The sequence below is a fragment of the Lepidochelys kempii genome, chromosome 4, assembly GCF_965140265.1.
Source record: "Lepidochelys kempii isolate rLepKem1 chromosome 4, rLepKem1.hap2, whole genome shotgun sequence".
Lineage (NCBI taxonomy): Eukaryota > Metazoa > Chordata > Testudines > Cheloniidae > Lepidochelys > Lepidochelys kempii.
In genome coordinates, this window is record NC_133259.1 from 123698852 (window position 1) to 123721284 (window position 22433).

Sequence of the window (22433 nt, forward strand, 5' to 3'; positions counted from 1 at the left end):
CCCAAAAAGATTATAATCAATCCGGGGATAGAGCTCTGCAAAGACCAAATAAGATTCTATTGGGGCTAGTAACAATATATTGGCCAGTTCCTTGGGAAACTGGAGAAAGGACAAAGTTCTTCAACAAATAATATATGTAATACAAGGACTGACAACTCCCCTATTAGGGTTGCCAGCATACAAAGACTACACCCCGTAAAGAAACTGGAATCTGTTAATGGCAAAAAGCAAACTGTACAAGAGATGTATTCACATGTCTTCACAGGCCTAGGGAAGCTTCTTAGGGGAGTAAAAAATAAAACTGGTGCCACCAGTGACTCCTTTTGCTTTCACATTCCTGTGCCTTGCTCGGGAAAGTCAAAGAATTACAGAGAAGGGAATATATGGGGGTTATTTCTCAGATAGAAGAACTCACTGACTGTTGTGCAGGGATGGTTTTAGTAACAAAAACCAAAGTCAAAATCCAGATTTGTGTGGACCTTAAACAACTTAATAAAAGCATGTGCAGAAAAACACACATGCTTCCCGCAATTGACCAGACATTAGCTCAGTTATCAGAAGCCAAAGTCTTCTCAAAATCATATGCTACAGCAGGCTTCTGCAAATCCTCCCTGCTAAAGAACCTATGCCATAAACATATTCATCGTCCCCTTTGGAAAGAACTGTTTCAGTTGTCTTCCATTTGTCATCCCCAGAACATTTCCAAAAGAGAATCTCTCCTATTGTGTCTGGTTTATCTGGCATCCGTTGGCATGCAGATGATGTGTTGGTATATGACAGAGATAAAAATGAATATGACGAGTGACTATATGCAGTTTTGAGATGCTTCCAACAAGCTGGTCTCACTCAGAATGAGAAATGTGAATTTGGAAAGGAATAGACCAAATTTGTAGGACACCGTTCACAAGCAGGGAATTCAACTGGATTCAGACAAACTGAAGGCACTATTTACCTTACCTGAACCCAAAGATCTTTCTGTTTTAAGAACATTCCTAAGAATGACAAAACATTTTTTGAAATTCTTACCAAATAAGGCTTAAGAAAAGTCTTCAACGATCTCCTTAATGGTCACAATATGTGGATCTGGGGGAACACACAACAAAACACGTTTAATAAAATAAAAATTACTGGCATCTCCACCTGTTTTGGCACAATATTCAATAAAATATCCAACAAACAGTAGCAGCAGATGGATCTTCATATTGTTTAGGAAGCAGCCAGAAAGAGACCAGAGATCTGTTGCCTTCATATCAATAAGCCTCACAGAAACAGAGCAGCGGTATACTCAAGATGAAAAGGACGCTCTAGCAGTCACTTGGGCCTATGCATACGTGTTTGGCTTGAATTTTAACACAGAAACAGACCCCAAGCCTTTAGTTGTATTATTGGGTTCAAAACCATGGGATGAGCTTCCATCTACGATTTAAATATTTCAACTATGGCTGATAAAATTTTCTTTTAATACTGAACATACACCAAGGAAAGCACTAATAGTCGCAGACTATCTAGAACCCCAACTGAGCAGCCATCAATGGAAGAAAAAAAGGCTGTAGAGAAAGATGTCAAAGTTTATATTGACCGTGTTGTGGTAGCAATTCTAGCATATGCCAGCCAACTTCAGCAAATTAGAGATGAACAACTAAAAGACAAGACTTGTCAGAAGCGGACTCAGCTCTGCCAAAGTGGGGGGGTATCAAAAGAATCAACTTCCAACAGACATACCACCATATAAGCAGGACTGAAATGACCTTCCCATGGCTGATGGCCTGCTTTTGAAAGGACAATGATTTCTTACCCCTGTGGTACTTTGGAAAGAGATGCTTTCCAAAATGCATCAGGGAGACCAAGGTATAAACAAGTGCAGGGCATAAGCACAACAACCTGTATGGTGGCACAAGTAGGAAAATTCAGACTTTAGTAGAAGGCTGTGAGATATATATAATGGGGGGTGGGGGGGAATCACCAGAACCATTATTCTCTACAACGCTACCTGACAGGCGCTGGCAGCCGGTAGTCACAGATTAGTTTTTTCTGGAAAGAAAACACAAACATCATTACACTCGATTATTTCTCCAGATGTATTGACTTGGCTATATTGATACAGACTTCAATCGACACAGGTCATCCAGAAACTAAATGGCAAGATTTCTAAGACATGGAGTTCCTGAAGTCCACATATCTGATAATGGGCCTCAATTTACCTCTGAAACATTCCTGGCATTTGCACAGAACTTTGATTTTGAACTTCATACCAGTAGTCCACATTACCACCAGGAAATAGGGAGGTGGAGAAAGCAGTACAGACTTTAAAAAGACTTCTGCAAAAGTCAGCGGACCACTATAAAGCACTCATGGCACATGGGTGAACACTGCTTGTGTCTGGACTATCTCCAGCAGACTGTCTGATGGCAAGATGACTAAGGACAACTTTACCAGTGGCACTGATACAGCTTAAACCTAAGTGGCCCAACCTAAAGGATTTTTGAAAACAGGATGCTGATATAAAAATTTGGCAGCAACAAAACTTCAATGTTTGGCACATAACAAAAGCACTACCTGAACTCAGACCAGGGAACAAAGTTTGGCTTGAAAGCTCCCAGACATTTGGAAATGTTTGGAAATTGGCAGAAACTCCCAGATCCTACCTAGTGAAGACTCCAAAAAGACTTCTCTGTACTGGAGGAATTGTGTTTATCTTCAGTATTTCCCAACACAATGAAGAGAGAATCTGGGACTTGCAGCTGCTCTGCCAAGAAGTGAGCCCTCTCCACAGGGAACTCCATGCACAAATTCAACAGAAGTGAGAACATAGGCTCGAAGATTGATCAGACTGCAAAAGATCTGATCTTTAAATATTGCTCACGACTTTAAATGAAATTGATAAGGGGACATACCAGTGTAAATAGTTTTAAGGAATTTGAAGTTTATTTTGAATTGTTACGTGTACATACATTGGTTGTTAATTTAATCCTTTATTATAAGGAAAGGGAGATGTGCAGTGGGTATAGAATTCCTGGACCTCCGCAGTTACCAGAGAGGACCAGGTTGTGTTACATCAGGAAGCTTAATAAATATGGAAACTTCCTGGTTGGGGAGTTCTCTGGTTGCTGCTTAAAGCATGGCTCTTTGTGTTTATGTCCTCACACAGCAAACATGATTTTGGCCTTTGTTGCAGGAAGTCTTGTGATGATATAAAAAGCTCCAACCTTTATATGCAGAGAGCAACTATTTCCCTGTAGTCTAGGGGCAGGTGTACTCAGATGCAAGCCCAGAGACCGTGACAGTTCTAGACTGTCATTTACTATGTGTTTGTACAGCATCTAACGACAGAACCCTGATCTCAGCTGCAACTCCTAGCAAGAGCTCCAACCGCAGATGCCAAAACTGCTTCACTCACTATACATTTGCAAATGGTACCAGACAATACACTTGTTACACACACATTGAGTGATGGGCGGGGTGGATACAAAAGCAAAAGAGAGGCAGAAAATCCTAATGGTTTGGGGAAGGGGGACTCTAACTCTTGATTTTTTAACTTTTGGGGTTGGCACTTGTGACACCCTCAGCTGGCAGAAATCAGTGTATCTCCAGTGATGTCATTGGTGCTATGTCGATGACGTGCATCATCTAAGGATCTGAACCAATAAGAACTAGTTTACAGAGGGTTTGGGAAGCATAGTCCATTACAGTGGTTATAGTGTTTTGAGATTCTCTGATGGAAGGCAGTATAAAGTACTTCAAGATCTTGCTGTTTCATAGTCCCACTACATTAGAATTTTTCTCCTTTGATATTCACCCCTTCTTGTCAACTGTTGAGAATAGGCTACTTCCACCTTAATTGAATTAGCCTCGTTAGCACTTACCCCCCACTTGGTAAGGCAACTCCCATCTTTTCATGTGCTGTAATATTTATACCTTTTTCTGTGTTTTTCACTCCATGCATCTGATGAAGTGGGTTTTAGCCCATGAAAGTTTATGCCCAAATAAATTTGTTAGTCTCTAAGTGGCCACAAGTATTCCTTGTTGTTTTTTCTGATACATATTAACATGGCTACCACTCTGAAATCAGTTTTGGAGTAATTACAGTACATGATCCATTCCTGTGTAATTTCCCCTGGGGGCGGAGGGGAAAGAACATGTTAAACATTCAACAAGTTGAAATTTTAGTTGGCTCCCAGTGTGTTTTACCCACAAATATGAAGTTGGCAACAGAAAAGGTGGGCCCGATCCTTCAGTGTTGTAAATTGACACAGTTCCTTTGAAGCCAATGGAAGAATGCTGATTTACACCAGTTGAGGGGCTGATATATATACCAGAATGAAGGATAGGAGATGACTAAGGGGGGATGTAATGGAGGTCTATAAAAATCATGACTGGTATGGAGAAAGTAAATAAGGAAGTGTTATTTACTCCTACTCATAACACAAGAACTAGGGGTCACCAAATGAAATTAATAGACAGCAGGTTTAAAACAAATAACAGGAAGTATTTCTTCACACAATGCACAGTCAACCTGTGGAACTCTTTGCCAGAGGATGTTGTGAAGGCCAAGACTATAACAGGGTTCAAAAAAGAACTAGGTAAGTTCATGGAGGATAGGTCCATCAATGGTTATTAGCCAGGATGGGCAGGGATGGTGTCCCTAGCCTCCATTTGCCAGAAGCTGGGAATGGGTGACAGGAAATGGATCACTTTATCATTACCTGTTCTGTTCATTCTCTCTGGGGCACCTGGCATTGGCTATTGTTGGAAGACAGGATACTGGGCCAGATGGACCTTTGGTCTGACCCAGTATGGCCATTCTTATGTTCTAGTAAATTAATGAGATGATCTTCACTGCAACATTGGTCTGAGGAATTAGAATTTTCAAGTCAATTAGATTAAAAAAATCACGTGTCAGGCCCTTCAAAATCATGTGATTGGCTTAGAAATCACAAAATATTAAAAATAATAAATGTGGAATTCTTTTTACTTGTCTTTGGGTTTGAGCTATTTGGGTTCACATTTTCAAGCTTTCAGTCATAAGAGCTAGAAACTACTTTTTAATGAAAGCTAAGATTCTCATGTCTCTCTCTTCATTCCAGTAGCTGGAGCTTTAAGAAAAACACCAAATATCACAAGACAGTCAATAAAATTGTGAAAGTTGGCAACAGTGCGCGCTGCAGTTATGCATCTGACTAGACATTGGCACATGCTGGAGTTGCTAACTTCTGTGATTTAATCATGAGTGACCTGCGGTGTTTTTCTGAATGCCCAAAACTTTGGGTCAGGCAATTACCAGAGAATCTCAGCTTTCATTTGGTGGTTGGGGAGGAGAGGGGAAGTATGTTTCTAAGCCTTGTGGTTGTGAAGAAAAAGCTTGAAAATATGAACCACAAAGTCTCAAAAATCAGAAGGCAAATTAATACAATTGGCTTTCTATTGCTTTTTAAAAAGAAATCTCATGATTTTAAGCTAATCTCATGATTTTGGAGGGCCCAACTTTTGAACTTTAGTGGTAGACTTTCTATCATTCAAATACCCATTCTACCTACATGCTCCCTGATAAGGCATGTGCATATTAGACACACAAGTGCCATTGTGTTACATGGGTGCCCTTGCATGGGCATTTTTTTTTTTTTAAATCAGGCCATTAGTGTCAAAGGGACTAGAAAAGGGAAACTAAAATTCAAGACCAGTGATGGAAAATGAATTTGCCAATATGGCCAGGTATTGCCACTCCTGTTTTCTAGTGAATGCAACTTTCCAAAGGCCAGAAGGAGTACCTTTGCATTGCAGCTGTAACAGCTTCGCTGTCCTGGCAATTCAGAATGTTTCATGGAAAGAACAGTTACCCGTCCTAGGAGATGGGGGAATCAAGTGACAGACACCTTGACGATTCAGCTCATAGGTTCTCCCATCCAGAACTTCAATGACTTCGCCCCTACCTCCTCACAAGTAGTTCAATAATTAATTAGGATCCATGTGTGAACAACTGAGCATGTGCGATCTTGTGACCTTAGAGTGTTGCATTCTGGAAACTGTACTCCCCATCAGCTTTGCTCTGAATTTAGACAGCAGACTATTCTATTTACAATTCATCTTAGGCAATTTCCAAACACTTCAATATACTAAATTCTTCCTGGGCGAGACTTTTGATATTTATGGAATCAGATTGGGCAAGGTCAGGCAAACATTATTAGGGTAGATGTTTATGCATGTTTTTCATTAGAAAAGAAAAACATCTGCTTTCTTTTCCTATTATTCTATAAATGTCACATGATCCGATACCGGTAATCTCGTGGCTGGAGAGGACATTTGCAATGTGTCACTTTGTTGTACTGCCAGTATTTTATAGTTCAAAAAATATGACAGAGTTAAGTTCTGTGTAAACTTCTATTGCAGGGGGAAGGGGGAGGGAGGAAGACAGTGGAATATTTAGGATTCGTTTCACCCTCCCTCCACTTGTCAAATATTTTTGGGATTGTGGGGGTTGGGTATTTTCAGTGTTTTTCAAATTTCAGGGCTGTGTATTGCAGTTCTACAGAAGCAAAGATACATTGATTTCAGTGGAAATTTTGCCTCCATAAGAACTGCAGATTAACTTAAGGTTACGCTTGAAAAGCAAACCTGTGTTTAAAAGCGTGGTCACAGTTCTGGTCATCCAGAAAGCCTTAATTCTACCTCCTTATGACTCCGTGTGTGAGAGAGATCCACCATTTTGGATGATGCCAAGTATTGAACCAGGGACCTCCAGAGCTAAATATAGGAGTGTCTACAGTTTAAACTAGAAAACTAGTCTTGGTAATGAGAGCTGTAACAGACCCTCAGCCTCTGGCACAAAGGGTGGCCTATAACACACAGTGACCAATTTAACCCACTGAAAGCCAAGAACTGTCCTTATTTCTGAACATAATACAGCCTCACTACTAACAAGAAGAGCTACAACCAATGGAGGGTATCATTCATAATGGACATATTAAAATGCTAATATACCTAGAGATAATCTCTCATCCTCTCACCACATTAGCTTCCATTCACTGCAAAAATAAAAAATAATCTGACCTCCTGTGATTCAAAGAGGTATTAAGGCCAAAGCAATGGGTAAAGCCCTTCAAAATTACCAACAGACTTGGCATTATCTGGGGACCTGAGTAAGTGTGTAACTGCACTGCTCCAATAGCAAGCCACTGACCTAATGTCTGAGTGGTCAAACTCCAGCCAGACTACATCTGCCATCATGCAAGATGGTGGCTCAGCAAGAAGGGAAGCTATGGTGCATCACTAGAAATTGTGCGGGGCTCCATAGCCACTCTCCCTGTAATGATACCCCATGGTCTCCCCTCTTGCTGAACCACTGTTGAGAATCATGGGAGATGTAGTCTGCCTGGGGAGCTGGCCCATAGAGGAGAATGGGGGCACCAGATACCTCAACTACAAGTCCCAGGAGGCACCACAGTGAAATTTCTGAATCAAATTTAAAACTGAAAATTTTCAGCCAAAAATGTTCAACTTCTGATTTTTTGCCCAAGAGTCAAAATTTTCCATTGGAAGCTTCCTTCTCTGCCCTATTTTGCAACCAGTTCTACTTAAAAACCTAGTGAAAGGCATCATCAATCCTCATTTGGATGGCTTTAGCTGTTTGAAATACGATGAGCCAAAAACCCCACAAACTGGGCACTCTCTCCAAAAGTAAAAACACCTCATTTGTTGAAACCTCATGTCTCAAAGACGCTTTGTCCACATTTCAGAATGAAGAGTCTATTCTGTCAGAAGACCATCCATATAAAATTCCAGGTAGATTGTTATTGTCTGAGAGAAATTAGGGTTAAAAAAAAATCTATCTTGTAATGGTCAGCTACTGTAACATCAATCTTAGCTGTTTCCCTCTACAGAACACCCATAGAAAAACAAGCCTGCCATAAATGCTATATTTTGTAGCTTAAACAAATCAGCTGAAACACAGTGTTTTCAGTATTTCAGCCACACAAGTTGTATTTATCAGTTATAGAAAGACTGGATACACTATGGTACATTTAAATACAAATTTTACAGGGTATTGAATGGGGCAGCATTCAGCTGGCTTTGGCAGCAGATTCACAGACATAAATGTATTTTTTTTTAAACTTTTTCATACATCTGAACACTAATTGAGCTTTCTGGCATGAGGATAAGTAAATGTTTAGTCATCTTGATTAACAGGGTTGCTATTTTGGCAGTGAGAAAATATGACTTGCTGTACACCCAAACATATTGTCTATCTATTATCGTGACTTCTCTCCCCATCTGCCTTCTTCCATCAAACCTCTCTTGTATCTCTGGTGCTGGTCCATCTCTCTCCTCCCTTGATAACATATGATATGGCTGTGAAAAAAGCTAATGCGGTCTTGGGATGCATCAGGAGAGGTATTTCCAGTAGGGATAAGGAGGTTTTAGTACCGTTATACAAGGCACTGGTGAGACCTCACCTGGAATACTGTGTGCAGTTCTGGTCTCCCATGTTTAAGAAGGATGAATTCAAACTGGAACAGGACAGGGAAGGGCTACTAGGATGATCCGAGGAATGGAAAAATTGTCTTATGAAAGGAGACTCAAGGAGCTTGGCTTGTTTAGCCTAACTAAAAGAAGGTTGAGGGGTGATATGATTGCTCTCTATAAATATATCAGAGGGATAAATACCAGAGAGGGAGAGCAATTATTTAAACTCAGTACTAATGTGGACACAAGAACAAATGGATATAAACTGGCCACCAGGAAGTTTAGACTTGAAATTAGATGAAGGTTTCTAACCATCAGAGGAGTGAAGTTTTGGAATAGCCTTCCAAGGGAAACAGTGGGGGCAAAAGATCTATCTGGCTTTAAGATTAAACTCGATAAGTTTATGGAGGAGATGGTATGATGGGATAACATGGTTTTGGTAATTAAATATTCATGGTAAATAGGCCCAATGGCCTGTGATGGGATATTAGATGGGGTGGGATCTGAGTTACCCAGGAAAGAATTTTCTGTAGTATCTGGCGGGTGAATCTTGCCCATATGCTCAGGGTTTAGCTGATTGCCATATTTGGGGTCAGGAAGGAATTTTCCTCCAGGGCAGATTGGAAGAGGCCCTGGAGGTTTTTTGCCTTCCTCTGTAGCATGGGGCATGGGGCACTTGCTGGAGGATTCTCTGCTCCTTGAAGTCTTTAAACCACGATTTGAGGACTTCAATAGCTCAGACATAGGTGAGAAGTTTTTTGCAGGAGTGGTGGGTGAAATTCTGTGGCCTGCATTGTGCAGGAGGTCAGACTAGATGATCATAATGGTCCCTTCTGACCTAAATATCTATGAATCTATGAAACATACTTGGTCATGTACATGCAGCACTCCTATTGGTGAAAATCGGTAGGATTTGAAACAGTCCATAACGTGGCCCTGCTTCCAGTTAAGATGATTTAGGCATTTAACAGACAGGCTAGCCAGGGCGAGGGTATTTAAACTGTGCATTTGGGGTGAGGTTCTCTCAGAAGATGGTATAAAAAGGCTCCGTAATATGCTTATTTTAACACCCTGATGGTTCAATTTTCAAAAAACTTAATGGGATGTTTAAATCTTATCTCTGTATCTCAGAATGGTGCTCAGGTGTATAAAATGAATGGTTATTCCCCTAGATCTTATATGAACATTGAACAGTATTTGGGCTACCTACTAAGATGCCCCAGCTGAAAACTGGGCTCCCTTGTTGGTGAGTTGATTGGAGTTTAGCCCTCTCTGTTTCTCCCCACTCTTGTCATGCAGGCTAAAACCTGGCCAGATAGATTCTTCATCAACTTTTAGGGCTAAATTTTGACCTCACAGGCAAGGGTTTGTGCACTTTCGGACAAAGTTAGGCCTTGTTGTTGGCGGTTTTCATCTGTCAATGAAATTTTCTTCACCCACTTACTTCCCTGGTCCTTCTCGCATGAACAGAGAGTAACAATACCCGAAGTCCAAAGGTGCAAACAATTCGATGTTTATTGGGGTGAACTTCCAGCAAGCATGATTCCAGTTTCCTTCCTTAGTGTCCCCCTTCCCAGCTCTGACACCACAGAGCCTTACCTGTGTCTCTGTTCCCATTTCTCCCCCCTTAGCAAAACATGATTCCAATTCCCCACTCCCATTTCCCCCATCCACCTGCTTCCTGATTGACTGCAGACTGTATAGTAAAACTTGAGTTCTGCTTAGCTATACCTTAACCAATCATTTTCCTGAAATTTAACTAACCAATCCTAACATATTGCAACATGATTATGTAACCAATTATATCTCACCACCTTAATTAGTTTACACTCAGCAAAATTAATTATATAGCAGACAGAAACAATCACAGACCCAGACAGAGATTATACAAACAATGCGGAAATGGGGACTACAGTGATAGAACAAACACAGAAATGAGGATTTCACATCCCAGCTATGGATAAGTGAGTTCTTGCCAGACAGGATGCTATCAAACTAAGTTTCCTTTTACATCTTCTAGGCACTTCCCTTTCTCTGGAGGCGATAGGCATTATCAGGACAGGTTTATATTCCTAACAGCCCAATAGCACCTTATTTCAATGTGACTAGTTTGGAATGTGAGGATGTGACCATTCGCTTCCCAGCTTATGGCTGCCTCTGCTGCTTAGCCAAAGGCTTTAGCCTAAGAACAGGGCCTCAGACTGTCACAGTAAGAGAAGGCCCTTACACCAGCAGACAGTGATTTTGATTCTTTCTTTTATACCTCTATAACTAGCCAAGTGATAAGAATACACCTAAATTCTTAGCGTATAGGCCTTTACAGACAGGCCTGAATATCTATATCCTAACAAAATATAAGGCTATAAAAACGATCAATCTGAAGAGTTAGCCCAATACACACTCCCTGTTTGATTTTTTCATATCAAGTTTTTTATTTAGCAATGGGGGGGGGGAAGAGGGGGAAGGGAGAAGAGAAAGAGGGAGGAGGTTATTTTGACCTATTCTGCACAAAAAACCTTGGCATCAGTTCAGAAAGTGCCTGCACATTGTAAAACCTACTGAAAACATTATAGGTCTATAGTGCTTTGATCTCTGTACAATGCAGTCAATTACAGGGCGGGAATTCTTAAACAGAAGTTTCATTTTGGTTGCTTTCAAATTAATTATTTTTAAGGTGGAAAGCACCAACTGAAGGAAATAATTGGTCACTATTTGCACATTTTGCTAAAATGTGAAAAAGTGTGTGTGTGTGTGTGTCAGGGGGAGACAAATAATAATAATACCCACACTGACTCTCTGAAGTTTAAGTGTTGAGGCTGCTCTGAGTGCTATACAGAATACTGAAGATGACATGTGACCTGTTCTTCCTGTCTCTCACATCCAGTTTACATTTTATAATGAAAATACCTAGCTCTAATATGTAGATTTCATCTGTAGATATCAAAGTGCGATTAGCAACGCAGGCCTATATTTTTACTGGATATTTGGTTGCCTAGCTCCCAAACCAATGGGAGTTAGACATCTCGACCTAGTTAAAATCTAGCCCCTAGAGTCTGATTCTATCACTTGTCCCACAGTGAACCATACTTTATTCCCAAGTAGTCCCATTGACATTACTCGGCATGGATACGAGTGGCAAAAATGGACCTCACATATAATAGGCAGGCTTATCCTTTCACTTCAGTCAAGAAGACTGCCACTGAAGTAAGGCAGTGTTTCCTAGTGGATAGAGCACTGGGCTGGGATTCAGAAGAGCAGGATTCTAGTCGCAGCTGCACCACTGGGTTACTGGATGGCCCTGGGCAAATCATTTCACTGCTCTGTGCCTCAGTTTTCCCATAGTAAAATGAGGAGAATGACATTTCATTTGTGAAAATCCATTAATGAGGTAGATATTATGATACCCACTTTCAGATAGGCAAACGAGGCACAGAGCGGTGCAAATCCCACAGTGCATGACTTGCTGAATCAGAAATATAACTGAATTCTGAGTTTATGATGCCATTTAACCAGGAGAGCACACTTGCTGCTGAGCACAGGCTACATTTCGAATGTACAATATAACCCCAGTTTTCCAAAGGCCTTGGGACACATTTAACATTCAGATAATGGCTGTGAGGAGCAAGTCCTTTTAATCTATGCTTAGAGTAAGTGGAGTGGCAGCACTTATGAAACTCATTTCTTTGGATCGTCTCTGTTTTTAAGAATGACACTCCGAGAAAGAAGCTGCAGGGGTCTGATGCTTAGGTTGAACCAGAGGGACATGTCCAATGTTCAGATATCCAAGAATCTCTGTTAATGGGGGTCACTTAACAGAAGCTTGACTGTTCTCAAATTTCATCCTTCCTTAAAACCAGTCAGTTTTTAATTCTAAATTGGAAAGTTCATGTATCTTTCTCTCTCTCTCTCCCTCTCATTTCATACAGCTCAGCTGGAAGTCAATTGAAACACTGGTGTGTGGTTATAGGTCTGTGGAAATGTTTTCTCCTCTTTCTTTCCTTTTTGTAGAGGTGTCTCAGTTTAGCTGAATATCTGTTAGACTGTGTAGTAACATTTGTATTTCACTTTGGTATACATTATTGGCCTGATTCTCCACTGCCCTGCCTCAGTCACCCCAGTGCAAAGTGGGTGTGAAACACCACCATTCTGACTTGGTAGCAATCTACACTATCATAAATGCCTACAGGAGGGGCCTGGGGCAATGGAGAAATCAGGCTCTCTGTGTTTTAAACTCTAGTTGCTTCACAAAAGGGGGCACACTGTGTAGGGTAGGAAAGGAGCTCTTCAAAGAGGAACATCACCAATGATTGTCCTGTCTGCAGCTTGGTCTACACTAGAAAGTTATAGTAGCATAGCTACATCAGTCGGGGTGTGAAAAAAACAACACCCCCAATCGATGTAGTCAGTATAACAATCGGCCCTGGTCTACACTAGGACTTTAGTTCGAATTTAGCAGCGTTAAATCGATGTAAACCTGCACCCGTCCACACGATGAAGCCCTTTATTTCGACTTAAAGGGCTCTTAAAATCGATTTCCTTACTCCACCCCTGACAAGTGGATTAGTGCTTAAATCGGCCTTGCCGGCTCGAATTTGGGGTACTGTGGACACAATTCGACGGTATTGGCCTCCGGGAGCTATCCCAGAGTGCTCCATTGTGATCGCTCTGGACAGCACTCTCAACTCAGATGCACTGGCCAGGTAGACAGGAAAAGAACCGCAAACTTTTGAATCTCATTTCCTGTTTGGCCAGCGTGGCAAGCTGCAGGTGACCATGCAGAGCTCATCAGCAGAGGTGACCATGATGGAGTCCCAGAATCGCAAAAGAGCTCCAGCATGGACCGAACGGGAAGTACGGGATCTGATCGCTGTATGGGGAGAGGAATCCGTGCTATCAGAACTCCGTTCTAGTTTTCGAAATGCCAAAAACCTTGTCAAAATCTCCCAGGGCATGAAGGACAGAGGCCATAACAGGGACCCGAAGCAGTGCCGCGTGAAACTGAAGGAGCTGAGGCAAGCCTACCAGAAAACCAGAGAGGCAAACGGCCACTCCGGGTCAGAGCCCCAAACATGCCGCTTCTATGATGAGCTGCATGACATTTTAGGGGGTTCAGCCACCACTACCCCAGCCGTGTTGTTTGACTCCTTCAATGAAAATGGAGGCAACACGGAAGCAGGTTTTGGGGATGAAGAAGATGATGATGATGATGAGGTTGTAGATAGCTCACAGCAAGCAAGCGGAGAAACCGGTTTTCCCGACAGCCAGGAACTGTTTCTCACCCTGGACCTGGAGTCAGTACCCCCCAAACCCACCCAAGGCTCCTCCTGAACCCAGCAGGCAGAGAAGGGACCTCCGGTGAGTGTACCTTTTAAAATACTATACATGGTTTAAAAGCAAGCATGTGAAAGGATTAATTTGCCCTGGCATTCGCGACTCTCCTGGATGTACTCCCAAAGCCTTTGCAAAAGGTTTCTGGGGAGGGCAGCCTTATTGCATCCTCCATGGTAGGACACTTTACCACTCCAGGCCAGTAACACATACTCGGGAATCATTGTACAACAAAGCATTGCAGTGTATGTTTGCTGGTGTTCAAACAACATCCGTTCTTTATCTTTCTGTGTTATCCTCAGGAGAGTGAGATATCATTCATGGTCACCTGGTTGAAATAGGGTGCTTTTCTTCAGGGGACACTCAGAGGAGACTGTTCCTGCTGGGCTGTTTGCCTGTGGCTGAACAGAAATGTTCCCCGCTGTTAGCCACGGGGACGGGGGAGGGTTGAGGGGGTAGCCACACGGTGGGGGGAGGCAAAATGCGACCTTGTAATGAAAGCACATGTGCTATGTATGTAATGTTAACAGCAAGGTTTACCCTGAAAGAGTGTAGCCACTGTTTTATAAAATGTGTCTTTTTAAATACCGCTGTCCCTTTTTTTTTCTCCACCAGCTGCATGTGTTTCAATGTTCACAGGATCTTCTCCTTCCCAGAGGCTAGTGAAGATTAGAAAGAAAAAAAAACGCACTTGTGATGAAATGTTCTCTGAGCTCATGCTGTCCTCCCACACTGACAGAGCACAGACGAATGTGTGGAGGCAAATAATGTCAGAGTGCAGAAAAGCACAAAATGACCAGGAGGAGAGGTGGCGGGCTGAAGACAGGGCTGAAGCTCAAATGTGGCGGCAGCATGATGAGAGGAGGCAGGATTCAATGCTGAGGCTGTTGGAAGAGCAAACCAGTATGCTTCAGTGTATGGTTGAGCTGCAGCAAAGGCAGCTGGAGCACAGACTGCCACTGCTGCCCCTCTGTAACCAACTGCCCTCCTCCCCAAGTTCCATAGCCTCCACACCCAGATGCCCAAGAACGTGGTGGGGGGGCCACCAGCCAACCAGCCACTCCGCCACAGAGGATTGCCCAAAAAAAAGAAGGCTGGCATTCAATAAATTTTAAAGTTGTAAACTTTTAAAGTGCTGTGTGGCATTTTCCTTCCCTCCTCCACCACTCCTCCTGGGCTACCTTGGTAGTCATCCCCCTATTTGTGTGATGAATGAATAAAGAATGCATGAATGTGAAGCAACAATGACTTTATTGCCTCTGCAAGCGGTGATCGAAGGGAGGAGGAGAAGGTGGTTAGCTTACAGGGAAGTAGAGTGAACCAAGGGGCGGGGGGTTTCATCAAGGAGAAACAAAGAGAACTTTCACACCGTAGCCTGGCCAGTCATGAAACTGGTTTTCAAAGCTTCTCTGATGCGTACCGCGCCCTCCTGTGCTCTTCTAACCGCCCTGGTGTCTGGCTGCGCGTAACCAGCAGCCAGCTGATTTGCCTCAACCTCCCACCCCGCCATAAACGTCTCCCCTTTACTCTCACAGATATTGCGGAGCGCACAGCAAGCAGTAATAACAGTGGGAATATTGGTTTTGCTGAGGTCTAAGTGAGTCAGTAAAGGGCGCCAGCGCACCTTTAAATGTCCAAATGCACATTCTACCACCATTCTGCACTTGCTCAGCCTGTAGTTGAACAGCTCCTGACCACTGTCCAGGCTGCCTGTGTACGGCTTCATGAGCCATGGTATTAAGGGGTAGGCTGTGTCCCCAAGGATACATATAGGCATTTCAACATCCCCAACAGTTATTTTCTGGTCTGGGAATAAAGTCCCTTCCTGCAGCTTTTGAAACAGACCAGAGTTCCTGAAGATGCGAGCGTCATGTACCTTTCCCGGCCATCCCACGTTGATGTTGGTGAAACGTCCCTTGTGATCCACCAGAGCTTGCAGCACTATTGAAAAGTACCCCTTGCGGTTTATGTACTCGGTGGCTTGGTGCTCCGGTGCCAAGATAGGGATATGGGTTCCGTCTATGGCCCCACCACAGTTAGGGAATCCCCATTGCAGCGAAGCCATCCACTATGACCTGCACATTTCCCAGGGTCACTACCCTTGATATCAGCAGATCTTTGATTGCGTGGGCTACTTGCATCACAGCAGCCCCCACAGTAGATTTGCCCACTCCAAATTGATTCCCAACTGACCGGTAGCTGTCTGGCGTTGCAAGCTTCCACAGGGCTATCGCCACTCGCTTCTCAACTGTGAGGGCTGCTCTCAGCTTGGTATTCATGCACCTCAGGGCAGGGGAAAGCAAGTCACAAAGTTCCATGAAAGTGCCCTTACGCATGCGAAAGTTTCACAGCCACTGGGAATCGTCCCAGACCTGCAACACTATGCGGTCCCACCAGTCTGTGCTTGTTTCCCGAGCCCAGAATCAGCGTTCCACAGCATGAACCTGCCCCATTAGCACCACGATGCATGCATTGGCAGGGCCCATGCTTTCAGAGAAATCTGTGTCCATGTCCTGATCACTCACGTGACCACGCTGATGTCGCCTCCTCTCCCTGTATCGCTCTGCCAGGTTCTGGTGCTGCATATACTGCTGGATAATGCGTGTGGTGTTTAATGTGCTCCTAATTGCCAAAGTGAGCTGAGTGGCCTCCATGCTTGCCTTGGTATGGCATCCGCACAGAAAAAAGGCGCGGAACGATTGTCTGCCATTGCTCTGATGGAGGGAGGGGCGAGTGACGACATGGCTTACAGGGTTGGCTTACAGGGAATTAAAATCAACAAAGGGGGTGGCTTTACATCAATGAGTATTTCAGGCAGGACTTCACGGAGGGTTCCAATAAGAAATGGTGCACCTAAGTAATTGTTCTTATTGGAACAAGCAGGTTGGTCTGGCCTTTGATTGATACACGGCTAGATTTACCTCGCTGCACCTTCTCTGTGAGTGACTGCAGTGTGACCTAGAGGAATGAGTCCCCTAGTCGGGGGAGAGGGGGAAGCAAATGAGTACAAAACAAATCTGGTCTATTTCTTGTTTTGATCCACTCCATCTATCTTTTACATCTTTGGCTAGCAGCAGACGGTGCAGAAGGACTGCAAGCCATCCACATCTCATGGCTGCTCGGCAGAAGACGGTGCAGTAGGACTGCTAGCCATCCTCATCTCTTGCCTGCCTGGCAGAAGATGGTACAGTAGGACTGCTAACAATCTGTATCGCCTGCCTGCTCACCATAAGACGGTTCAATAGGACTGACTGCAGGACTAAAGAGAATGACCTGGTCAAGTCACTCCAAATTTAGTTCCTGCGCACATGTCTGCCCAGGCGCTCCTGGCCAACGTGGCCAGGAGCACCTCGGACATGAAGATGACGGCTACCAGTCATACTGTACCGTCTGCTGCCACAAGGCAAGAGATTGCTGCTGCTGTGTAGCAATGCAGTACCACGTCTGCCAGCACCCAGGAGACATATGGTGACGGTTACCTGAGCGGGCTCAATGCTTGCCGTGGTATGGCGTCTGCACAGGTAACTCAGGAAAAAAGGCGCAAAACGATTGTCTGCCCTTTCTTTCATGGAGGGAGGGAGGGAAAGGGGGCCTGATGACATGTACCCAGAACCACCCGCGACAATGTTTTAGCCCCATCAGGCATTGGGATCTCAACCCAGAATTCCAATGGGCAGCGGAGACTGCGGGAACTGTGGGATAGCTACCCACAGTGCAACGCTCCGTAAGTCGACGCTTGCCTCGGTACTGTGGAAGCGCTCCGCCGAGTTAATGCACTTAGTGCACTTAGAGCATTTTCTGTGGGGACACACACACTCGAATATATAAAACCGATTTCTAAAAAACCGAATTCTATAAATTCGACCTAATTTCGTAGTGTAGACATACCCTCAGTGTGCATGAAGCTATGTCAACGGACGAGTGCTTCTGTCAATCTTGCTAACCTTGTTTGGGGAGTTGGTGCTCCTACACTGAAGGAAATACCCTGTTTTGTTGGTGTAGGCTGCACTGATGCTATAGGGCTACTTCTGGTTACTTCTGCCGACTGTCTCCATATGTAGGCATAGTCTTAGTCTGTGGCTGAAGTCTCTTGTACACAAGTGAAACAATGCAACCTTTATAACAGAATTCTTGAAACAAGCTAGTGAGTGAGGAATAGATTTGCTCCAGCATGTGTTACACTCATTCTTTCTATGCAGCTTCCATGCCATGTCTTTTTTGTGGGGAGACTAGTGCTGAGCATAGGCGCCAGCTCCATGGGTGCTCCGGGACTCAAGCACTCAGAGCCCCACACCCCCCCCAAAAAAAAAAAAGATGCTCAGCACCCACAGGGCCAGATTAATCCTTTGTTGGCCCTTGAGCCCCTCCACTCCCCACGCTGCGGCTCCTCCCATGCTTGGCCTCTTCCCTCCCTCCCCCCGGCCCTGCCTGCCACTCACATGGGGTCGGGGTGGGGGGGGAGGGAAGAGGCCAAGGAGGCAGAGATCCTAACATAGATCTCTCACAAGCCCCCTTCAGACGATCCATGCTCTTGGAGTGTGGCACAATGGAGGGGGCAGAATGTTTCCCTAAGTTTAAGACAACGGTTGATAAACATGGGGCAGCATTAACACAGGGGAAGAGGAGGGTGAATTCATGGAGATCACATAGCTGCTTGGGTGAATTTTGCTTAATGTAAAGCTAGCCAAGTTGCTGGCACATTGATTCACTGGCATTTTCATTTGTTGACCTAGTGAGCTGAATGGGTAAGAGAGGAGATTTATTTACAGACATATGGGCCAATGGGTAGGCCATTCATTACATTCCTACATCTAGATGACACTTGTGGTCCTCTCTAACCCTATGGTTCTATGTGTGAGAAACCACTAGGTCATCTTGGAAAGGACATGATAGTAGTAGATACAGTAATGAATGGTTTAGAGAAGGTAGATCGGGAACTTCTGTTCTCCCTGTCTCATAACATAAAAGCAAGAGGACAGTCAATGAAATTAAAAGGTGATACGTTCAAAACCGATAAAAGGTAATTTTCACCCAACACAAGTACATTGTGGAACTCATTGAGATCAATAATTTTGTATTTTAAAATGGGTTTAGACATGTATATGGATAACAAGTATGTCCAGAGTTGTTATAATTAATAACAAAAATGTTAGAAGGGATATTAAATCTCATGTTTCAGAGCTAATGTCTGTTAGGGGCATCATCTGGGGGATAGCCCAAGCTAGCTCTGCAGTGAAGACATACCCTTAGAGACCAGGATGAGCAGATTATCCTACATCTCCTTATGCAGGGTTTGGGTTTGTACACCTTCTTCTGAAGTATCTGGTATGGGACACTTCAGAGACAGGATGTGGGATTAGATGGACCTTGGGTCTGATTTGATCTGGTGGTTCCTAGGAAACATAGATAGATCAACATCCAGGAGACAAACATTTTTCTCCGCCATTCTGCATCTCCCACTCCCAGCCCACCTCACCTAACCTACATGAAGGGTGATGTTCACACTGGGATGGAGGACCAACACAAAGTCCTACTACAAGGTCTAGCCCCACTTAAGCCTCAGAGGGTTGAAGCAGGACTTAAGTAGTTCCCCTGAGATAAATCCACCCCTTTGCACAAGGCCAGCATAAGGGAAATATTCCTCAAGGAAATATTTCAAAGCTAGACACTCTCCCACTTCAACTTCCTCCCCCCTACCCCCCCCATTTTTGAATGTTTCAAGGAGAAATGAAACTCAGACAATTTTTGCACAAAATGCAATGGAGAGAGTCATAACTTTTTCAGAGTCTTTCCACGTAATACCTGATCCAAAGCCCATTGAACCCAATGGACTTTGGATCAGGCCCCAAAGCAACCTTAGTGGGATCAACAGCAAATACTAATAAAGTTTAAAAAACGCCTCCACAAAACCCAGATAGAACCTGATTGCTGAGACACGCCAGTAATTTATAACGGACCTCGGTCTTTGATCACTATACCATTCTCTTCCCCTCTTCAGCACAGTTGCTGAAGCTCAACCATGCAGGATGTAAGGTTAAAGGAGGAAGATTTTCATGGTCAGGCAAAGCAGCAAAATATAATTTTTTCCTCTCTCATTCTTTTTAGCTGAATGTGATGACAGTAAATATACCAAAATACACCAACTTATATGCTTCCCTCCTCCGCAAACATTTTTCCCATGAAGGGTGTGGCAAATGACAGACAATAGATGTTCATATATCCTAGATGTTGTTATCTGAAGGCAGTTTCACATATACAATATGTCAAACAGGACTCTGGTCAAGTTTAGTGATACAGGTATTTAAAATAGAGACACTAAAAACATTTTAACTATACAGACGTCTATATTAGAAAGGGGCCTAACTCTCTGCCTTCCCCCGCCCACCCCAAACAAAACAAAACCCCATCCAGATCCATCCTCCCCACAAATGTTAGGAACATCCAGATTCAAAGGCTGCAGTTGACCACTCTTTCTAAAGGGACATGTGTTCCCCCAATCCAAACACCACAAGACTCTGGGATCTTGATCTGGAAATAAACTTTATGACTGTTTCATCTCGAGTCAAAATTTAACCCAAACAGGAACCCTGCAATGGATTTGGAGCAAACCTTTATGAGAGGCCACAATGAAACTCTGAATGTGAAATCTTCTGTAACTGGGAGGGGGAAAGTGTGTGTCAAAATCGCTCTTTAAAAATTAAATAAAAACCAGTCCAAAGAGAGCTAGTTTGCACACTTACAGCTGCTAGGCCGAACACGTGAAACGTACATAGATGCTCTGGCGCATATTACTGCATTCTGTACAGTTTAGGGCTGGGCCCTCAATATTAATCTTGCAGGGGGAGGATGAATAAGCAGACATTATAGATGAGCATATATCTAACAAAAAAATAGATACACCCTAAATAGCAGGCTAACTTTGAAGGAAGGATGATTGTGTGGTTAAGGCAGTTGACTGGGACTCAGGAGACTTGGGTTCAAGTCTTGGCTTCACCACAGACTTCCTGGGTGACCCTGGGCAAAATCACAACCTCTCTACCTCATTTTCCCCTCATCTGTAAAATGGGGATAACACCATTTTATAAGCTTTCTATGGGCTCAGATCATCTCTTCCTTTGTGCAGAATGGGGTCCTGATTTCATTCGAGGCCTCTAGGTGCTGTCATAATATAAATAACAATAGACCCGCACAGGGAGTAGAACTACTTGGCATGATCCATTCTATTCAGGAAAGTGCTTCCAGCACAGGCATTTCTAGGGTGCCGATCATTCTGGTATCTAAATCAAGATGTCTAGCCTCCTTCGTGGACAAAGCTCTGTTTCATTAACGAACCAGCCTGGGGTACCCCAGTAGCATTGCAGCAAAGGCTGCATGAAGATCTTGGCCTTTAAGCAATAAATAGTTTTTTGAACATACCAAGCTATGATAAAAGGATTTAAGAAAGTGCAAGTCTTGACAGGGACTCTCAGCATCCACAAAAAGCCCTGCAGAATCACCTTGCTCCCAGGGCTGACTAATGTTCTAGCTTCATGCTGAATCAGAACACATTAAAAACCATGCTCTCCTACTGCAAGAACATGTATTTTTTTTGGTTAGACAGGTGAAATGTGTAACATCTGTCAGTATTGTCTGTAAGCATTAGGGAGGAGGACTTTGAGGATGATTTGCATGGGGTTTACGGTTCAAATAATTCTAAACTGCAAACAGCTGCTGGCAAGTTCTCTCCGATTAAAAAACCCCAGCAACAACAAACCCAATAGGTAGAGAGATCTGTAAGCAGAACGGAACTCTTATTGCATCAGGTCAAAACAAACTCCAACATAATCCGGAGGGTGATGAGCATCAACCTGATGAGTCACCTGCAAACAGAGGAGCTCGACTGTCATCATGTGATTTTATGTAAAATGTGATCAGCTTTAATGCAGAGAGGGGGAAACAAGCAAACAAATGAATGCATTGCCAGTGATTTCAAACACAGCTCCAGCCCAAACCTCTCAAGGTGGAGTTTGCCACATTCATCATCTATCTTATCAGTGCTGTCTTGAACTAAATCTAGGCACAGCCTTTGCAAATGCCAGAGCACATGAACAATGGTGAAATCCTCGAGGACGATAAAAGCAAATTGCAAAGCACATGCTTCTATTGCTACCTTTTTAACCAAGTGTTGAGGCCAGGGATCTGAGGCTGGGCTGAGCGCCAGCAGTTTCTGCAATTTAATCACACAGCCCTCAGATCAACAAGCCTGATATGCTAGCCTTACCACCAGTGTCTCCCCCTTATCTCACAGTCTTAGTTCTTTAACCACTTCAAAACAAAATATCAGCGAGGAACACTTCAGAAAATGTGTTTTCTTTTGTCTCCAGAAAACACTGATGAGAAGAAAAGTCCCTTTGTTTTGTGTAAGGAGGCTTTCAACATCTCGGCCCCAAGTGCTCTCTTCTGTCCATTCACTTTCCCCAAAGTCTCACTCGTTAGACAAATGGCCCTTTCCTCACGGAAAGATGAAAACCTAAGAGCCCTGTATTTAAGAATAGGACGCTTAGGCAATGGGCAAAGCACCATACAAAAAAAAACATTAAAGCAACACCAAGGGACTGAGCAAGACCCAGAACAACAATGAAGCAGATTTAAGACATTGTGTGACATGC